General features: G+C 35.1%; 1 long non-coding RNA gene across 1 annotated transcript; it reads left to right on the top strand.

Annotated features, from left to right (window-relative positions):
- The first annotated feature begins 3,145 nt into the window (after positions 1-3,145).
- On the top strand, positions 3,146-5,850 carry LOC125413939 (uncharacterized). Its single transcript, XR_007236094.3, has 3 exons — positions 3,146-3,366; positions 4,393-4,550; positions 5,660-5,850. It is a non-coding gene; the product is annotated as an uncharacterized LOC125413939 (long non-coding RNA).
- Positions 5,851-7,165: the final 1,315 nt, after the last annotated feature.

Raw genomic sequence — 7,165 nt, 5'->3', positions numbered from 1 at the left:
CCCTTGCATCGGCCAAGGCATTCAAAGCATACCAAACGACTGCAGAGTGAATTTCTGAATTAATGACTCTACCTATTATTATGTACAAAATCATACCCTTATTATTACTAATATTTAAATATATGTTGAATATAAGCAAGAAATATTTAAAAAATAGAAAGCACTTACTTGAAGAATTCATTGATTGTGCTTATCATAAAACATAAGGCACTTGAAAGCATCATTACCAATTGGGTTAATCTTTACTTAAACTACTTGCTTTAATTATAATGATTAAGCTGCCTACTGGGGATTCAAGTTTTAATGACTTAATTTTAATGTGCTGTCCATTAAAATGTCATTTTGTAAAGTTATCTTTTTCTTTTATCTCATTATCAATTTACTACTCTCCCAAAGAAAAACTTCATCTAATATTGGGCTAGTAAGGCAAGTTTTAACTTGAGTCAAAATTTTTTGATGTATAATATAACTTACCCTTAAGAAATAAATTGTTGTAATCTGCCAAGGAAGAGCATTACCCAAAGTCCTAGCCAGTTGTTCAGTCTTTGAACCAGGGTAAAGAGACATGGAAAGAACTGAGGAGGGAGAGAGGTGGAAATCATGTAAATACAGTGTACTTAAGCATGAAATTTTAGAAATATAAAATTTGAATTTGAAATAAAGAGATTAATTTTTGAGCTTGAAATTTTATTTTGGGCCAAAGAACAAAGGAATAAAAATATAATTATAGCATACCACAGATCTTTATTTTTATGTTACCCTCAGCAGTAAAACACTAGCTACACCTGTGGGACCACATGTTTGACTGTAAAAATTGCAAGCTTGTTATGCATTACAGTGGCTTGTGTCCTAATATGTAGAATTCCAAGAACTATTCCAAATCTGGACTATTGTCCACACAGCATAACCTAAAGCTGATCAGCCTTAAAATCAAGCCATGTTTAGAAATGCCTTTATGCAACAATCATGGGCTGAATCACACTCCTATTTCACAATTTACAGGTTGAAGATATAATTGTCAAGGTGTTTTTATCTGATGATAGGCCTTTAAATAAATAAGTTTAGTCTGGATGTGGAGGCTCCTAGCACTTTGGGCACTGATGTAGAATGCTGTTTCAAGTTTAAGAAGGAGTCCCAGGATGCACATGCTCAGTAGGCTGTATGGATGCACTAGAGGCATTGGGGAAATTGAAACCATTTCTCACCTTGATCTTGAACTTTTAACTATGAGAATTCTATGAAAAAAAAGTTTCCCATTTTTTGTCTCTTAAAAATTTATTTCTTGTACTTTTGAGTTTATAATGCAGTTATATCCTTTTCCCTTTTCTCTTCCCTCTAAATTACTCTCCCATGTACTCTCTTTCAAATGCATTGCTTCCATTTCCATTAATTGTCATTCCATGCATACTTGTATGTGCGCATATGCATCTACTACTTACTATGACCTGTTCAGGCTTCATTTGATGTTTTCAGGGCTGACCATTTGATACTGGGTACCAACTGGTGGGCTCATCCCTGGGGAAGACTCGTTATCCCATTCTCAGCACTACTTAAATTGCCTGTGGTTATTTTGTAGAGTTGAAGCTTGTGGTCTTTCCCCATGCATGTTGGAAAGCCTATTGTTCTCTTTTTCATGTTAGCGGGTCACATTCCTGAGACTTTACAGGGTTAGCTTCTGGCATTATTAAGAGACATATTCCCACTAGCAATTGTCTGATGCTCTGACTCTTATAATCTTTCCCTTCTAGGACATTTCAAAAATAATTATTGTTTGTACGTGTGCATGTGTATATGCAAGTCTGTACACTTATGCATGCTACAGCACATGTGCAAATGTCACAGGGCAAGTTTTAGGAGCCTGTTTTCTCCTTCTCTCATAAGTTCTAGGAATCAAATTCAGGATGACAGGCTTAAGCAATATGCAGTTGTACTCTCTGAGTCATTTGGAAAATCTGAAAAACACATGCCTATTGTTGATGCTGGATAAATGCAGGACTATTGTATTTTGCCATGGTATCAGCAGGGAATCGATGAGCCCCAAGGTTCTACATGGTGAGACATGTATGTGGTGATCATGCCTTACAACCTCAGATAGTTTGCATCCATGTCCTGACCTGGATACATGCAAAGAGTGTACAGTAAGCATGTGTGCCTATGTCCCTGGAAAGAATCACCAAGTTTCACTAAAGGAAAATGAAAAAACCTACTGGGAAAGCAGACTTCGTGGAGGCAAATTTTCTGTCTTCTTCACAAACAGGATTTTGGTGAATGATAAGAAAATGAAACTTAATGGGGTGAGAAAAATGAATGCTTTTAAAAATGACCAACATCTTACTTTTGCTATAATTTGGCTGAAAATATATAGTTAACGATGGGTGCTTAAAATGAACTGGAGTGTTCCAGAGGATTCCACAGTACTTTAGGGCATGAGAACAAGATTTAGAGGACATGGTAGAGGCTGCCAAGCTACCAGAGCCCAGAGTTAAGTGTAGGTCTTGCAGCTCCACAATTTCTACTTATACCATGGATAATGAAATGTTTGATGCATGAAAATCACTTAGATTTCTATTCAGCAGATACTACATACTATGCTTCCCAACATAAAATAACCTCAAAATTCTAGTGAGAGAGAAAGGATGTGTTTTTGAGGGGTGGTAACTGCCTTAGTTTGCTAGTGGTACCATATCAAACAACAACAGATCCGGTGGTTTAAATATTACATTGTATTTTCACATGAGGAAAATTCAAGGTCAAAATACATTCAGAGTTTGTTGTTTCTGAGCTATATTTTTGATTTGCAGATGGTCATCATCTCTCTACCTCCACTCAGCCTCATCTGTTGCTGCTGACTATAAATTTCTCCTTCAAATGGCGCTAGAAAATGAATCAAATGTAACCTAATTTATGGAACTACCCAAGTCAAGAGTAAGTTCACTAAAAAGAGTCGTACTTTGACATTGTTAGTATTAGTACTTTAGTTTTTTTTTTTGTGGGGAGAAACAACTCATGTTATATCAATGGCCAATAGATAAAAAACAGAACCCTCTGTGTGTCATGACCTTGAAATTCTGAGGCAGTTAAAGCTGGTACGAAACTCGGAGACGGGGACAAGAGCGGGTCTTCTAGCAGAATGATTTGCATGGAACACTTTTTTTTTTTTTACTTCAAGGGAAGAAATATAAACAAATATTTGACTTTCACATCAATTTGGATTGAGGGTTTTTCCTAGAGCTTCAGCACTCAGAGTCTCAGTAAACTTGTCTACAGTCAAGCTTTGTTAAAGATTAACTTTGTACTGCTACCGCAATTCATCATGAACATCTGTGAACACATCTGGAATAATGGCATGCACAAGATAAACATTTAGTAAGCATCCATGTTTTCTTCATGTAAAAAGCTTTAACTATATTTTTGTGGGGGAGGGTCATGCAGAAGCTTAGTCTATATGGTCCACCTCAACATTAATATTCTTTTTTTTATCAAAATTTACCTCTAGAGATGCTGTTTTTCTAAAAGTACCTTCAGTGAAAGCAATCTATACATGAACATAACCAACTGCAAGCCCTAGAAGGACTAAAGGTTATTGCGACAATAAAAAGACTTGCATAACAAACATCATAAAAATAATTATTATTCCTTTCTAATTTTCTCAATTACATCTACATTTATCTCATTAATAAGTCCAAGTATATGGGGCTAATCTAAACAACCAAACATTAACACTGGGTCTAAATTCAGAATGAATAGATTTGAAAAGGAAATATTTTGCATAGATAATACTTTCAACACACCTTCTGGTTAAAATTATATTGTGGAAATGCTGCATTGTGGAGTTCAATCTAGTCAGATAATTTCTCTTAACAACTTTGTATGACTCACTTTTGTATCAATGGACTTAAAAAGAATATGCTTACCCAAAGCTCTTTCCTTTCAATAAAGAAGTTTCTCATGTAATTTATATATTTTCACAGAATGTGACATTTGTTTTAAGTTTAGGCAAAATTGCTACACTTAAATGGCAAAATTAAATTGCATAGTATTTTATGTTAGCCATTAAAAAGCTTTTTTAACATCAGAGCTATTACCTTGCTTTCTTCCACAAGATATGCTAAAAATAATATCATTTCTATTGAGTTCTAAGACTTGTCCTTACATAACAGCAGGCTTTTTACTCTAATTTAGATTAAAACATATTCAGGATCAGGAGGGCTATATTATACGTCCCTGATTATCACCTTCATCACACAGTGTCATTGAGTTTTATACTCTTGTCTTCTTGTGCCTGTGGATTTTGACTTTTTTTTACACACTTTCATTTGCACTTGTTTGTAAGATATCATTCTTTCACATGTGCATTTGTTCTGTTTTTCTATTTTTTGCACTATGTTCAAGAAAGGGATACTCCTCAAACACATCACTGTGTAATACAGTCACCTTCTACATACTATTCACCCTACAACTTTACAGAACAGGATGGTCCAAGATGGAGCAGTGTGGGGAAAGTAAAGAGTGTCATATGGTTTTTACAAGACTGCACAGGACTCTGCAAGGTAATCAAATGAAAAGGTAAACCGAGCTTGTATTGACTGTCCAAGGACTCTCCTCATTAGGGACAGATGTTGTCCTTGACAAATGAAATTGTCACATTATATAATATATTATGATATATTCTGGGAATCTTCCAAACCCCTCCTTTACTTAAGTCAAGAAATAATGTCTATCACATTCATTCAGTTTGTCCACAATTGCAAGGCAGGAGACAGAATGGTTTTAGTGCACTGTTCCATAGTGTTGTAACTGCTTCCCAGTCCTTTAAGACATAGCTTAGGTATTAGAATGTGTTAGGGATTAAATGAATTCTCACTTGTTGCTATTCGATAGACCCCAAAGAGTCCCTCATTTATTATGAAATAGTTTGAAAATTCTTTTTTCATAAGCAAATTATTAAACAAATGTAAAACACTTCGGACAGGAAGAGTATTAAAAGCCAATAAGTCATTTATAAAAACCCAAACAAATTGTTTGAATGGACAGAAGACAATGAAAATTTTCTATTTTAATTTTTTATTTACATAAATTAAATCATTGTGCCTATTATGACAGGTCATTTATTTATGGATTATAAGAAATCAATTAGTTTTTGTGTGCTGATCGTTTTATTTTAGTTTATTTTTTATTTTAGAAGGAAAGAGAGAGAAAGAACACAAATTAGATTGGGTAGAAAGGTGAGGAGGATCTGGGAGGAATAGGGAAAGAAAATAATATGATAAAAATATATTGTCTGCAAAATTAAAATTAACTTATTTTATTTATTTAAAAACGTGTTTACCTTCATGAGTATATGTGAACATCATTTATGGAAGAGTTTGTGGAGGCCATGAGAGATTATATTTCCTGGAGCTCCAGTTACAAATGTTTATGAGCAAACATGTGGGTGTTATGATCAGAGCACGAGGTCTCTACAAGAGCAGCAAGAGTTTTTACTTTCTGAGCCATATCTGCAGCCATCAACTCTACGTCTATAAAAGCACATTTGAGGGCTCTACCACATAGCTACTTAATCATGTGTTTAAGACTGGTTCATTTAAGCGAGAATTCATTGCAACTCTCATGCTGATTTTTAAGAATTGCAAATTTAAGGCTCTTATTATTCTTTCAGAGATTTATGGATGATAAGCCACCAGAAGATGAGGAACCCCATGTTACCCCAAACCTACAAAGGTTCATCACTGCTAACTTATGAAACAGGGCATGGTTATCTGCATTTCCAACTTATTCTGTCTACATTTGTTTGCCATCTATTCTCTGACACAAGTCAAAGCTCCGTGCTACAGTAATATTGGCAATACCAAAAAAGCAAATAAAACAAAGTAAAGCAAAAGAAAATGTTTTGATAACTGGCTCTTCTTTTCAGTCACATTGAATGCTATAGTCTGAAGAGTAGCCTATCAAAGTCTCATGTTAAATGTTGGAGTACCAATATCCTGATATTCACAGATCGAAAGCCTAAGAAGGCACATGCAGACCCCAATATATACATTGGCACAAATACACTCACAGATATATTATAAGACACCTGAAATGACTGGTAGCACACAATGTATGTTTTAGTATATAGAATAGTAGCATTAAAGTATGGACAGCTCCTTGTAGGTTAGAAAACATATACACACTTATATGTATTCTCCATAGATATCTAACACATGCAAGAATGTGATGATGTCCATGACAGCTTCTGTAATGACTAAGAAGTTCTATAGAAGTGGGGTTCCCTGTGGTTTTACTAATGTTCATCACCTGAGGGAGCTCTGAAGTAACTTGTTCTTTTATCACAGGAAGACAGATCACCATACCATAAAGAGGAATTTCTTTGAAAGTTGTACCTGGATGCTAAGAGTCCATACACTTCCTTTCTTTCTCTACTAAGATTTTATGCATTTAAATGATGTGAATAAAACATATAAAAATTCAGATGAAAGATACACTAAGCAATGTATATATACATATACATATGCATATATATATATATATATACATATGGTGTGGGAAGTCTTCTATATATGTGTTGCTTTTATTGGTTAATAAAATGGCTTAAGAGAAAGTAGCCAGGTTGGAAGAGATATATATATAGAGAGAGAATAGGCAGAGTCAGGGAGACGCCATGTATCCGCCAGAGGAGAAAGACTCAAGCCACAAGCTGGATCCTTGCCAGTAGGTCAGAAGCTTCGTGGTAAAATATAAAGCAATAGAAATGGGTTAGTTTATTGGCCAAACAGTATTGCAATTAATATAGTTTCAGTGTGAGTATTTTGAATCTGGGCAGACAGGAAATGAATGAGCAGCCTCCCTCGACATACATAAATACATATATACATTCATACATACATGCATGCACACATACATACATACACACATATATAGCATCATGTCTTCGGCTTCTTTTCTTTCATTTTTATACAGAAGAAGTTTAGTGAGGAGGGAACCATGTCTTGCTCGCATTTCTTACCAGGTGCACTGCAATTCTACTCACCTGAAAACACAATGCTTATTACGAATGTGAAAACCATCCTTGCCAGTTTCCTCTTATAGCTCCTGCTGTGATTTCTCTTAGCGGTCCAAATACAGCCAGGGCTATCTATCTTCAGGGGTTCCAGCCAGCTTTGAA

The sequence above is a fragment of the Myodes glareolus genome, chromosome 23 (assembly GCF_982192425.1).
Source record: "Myodes glareolus chromosome 23, mMyoGla1.1, whole genome shotgun sequence".
Taxonomy (NCBI): Eukaryota; Metazoa; Chordata; class Mammalia; order Rodentia; family Cricetidae; genus Myodes; species Myodes glareolus.
Note: the sequence above shows the minus strand (reverse complement) of the source record. Positions and strands in the feature narration are given on the sequence as shown.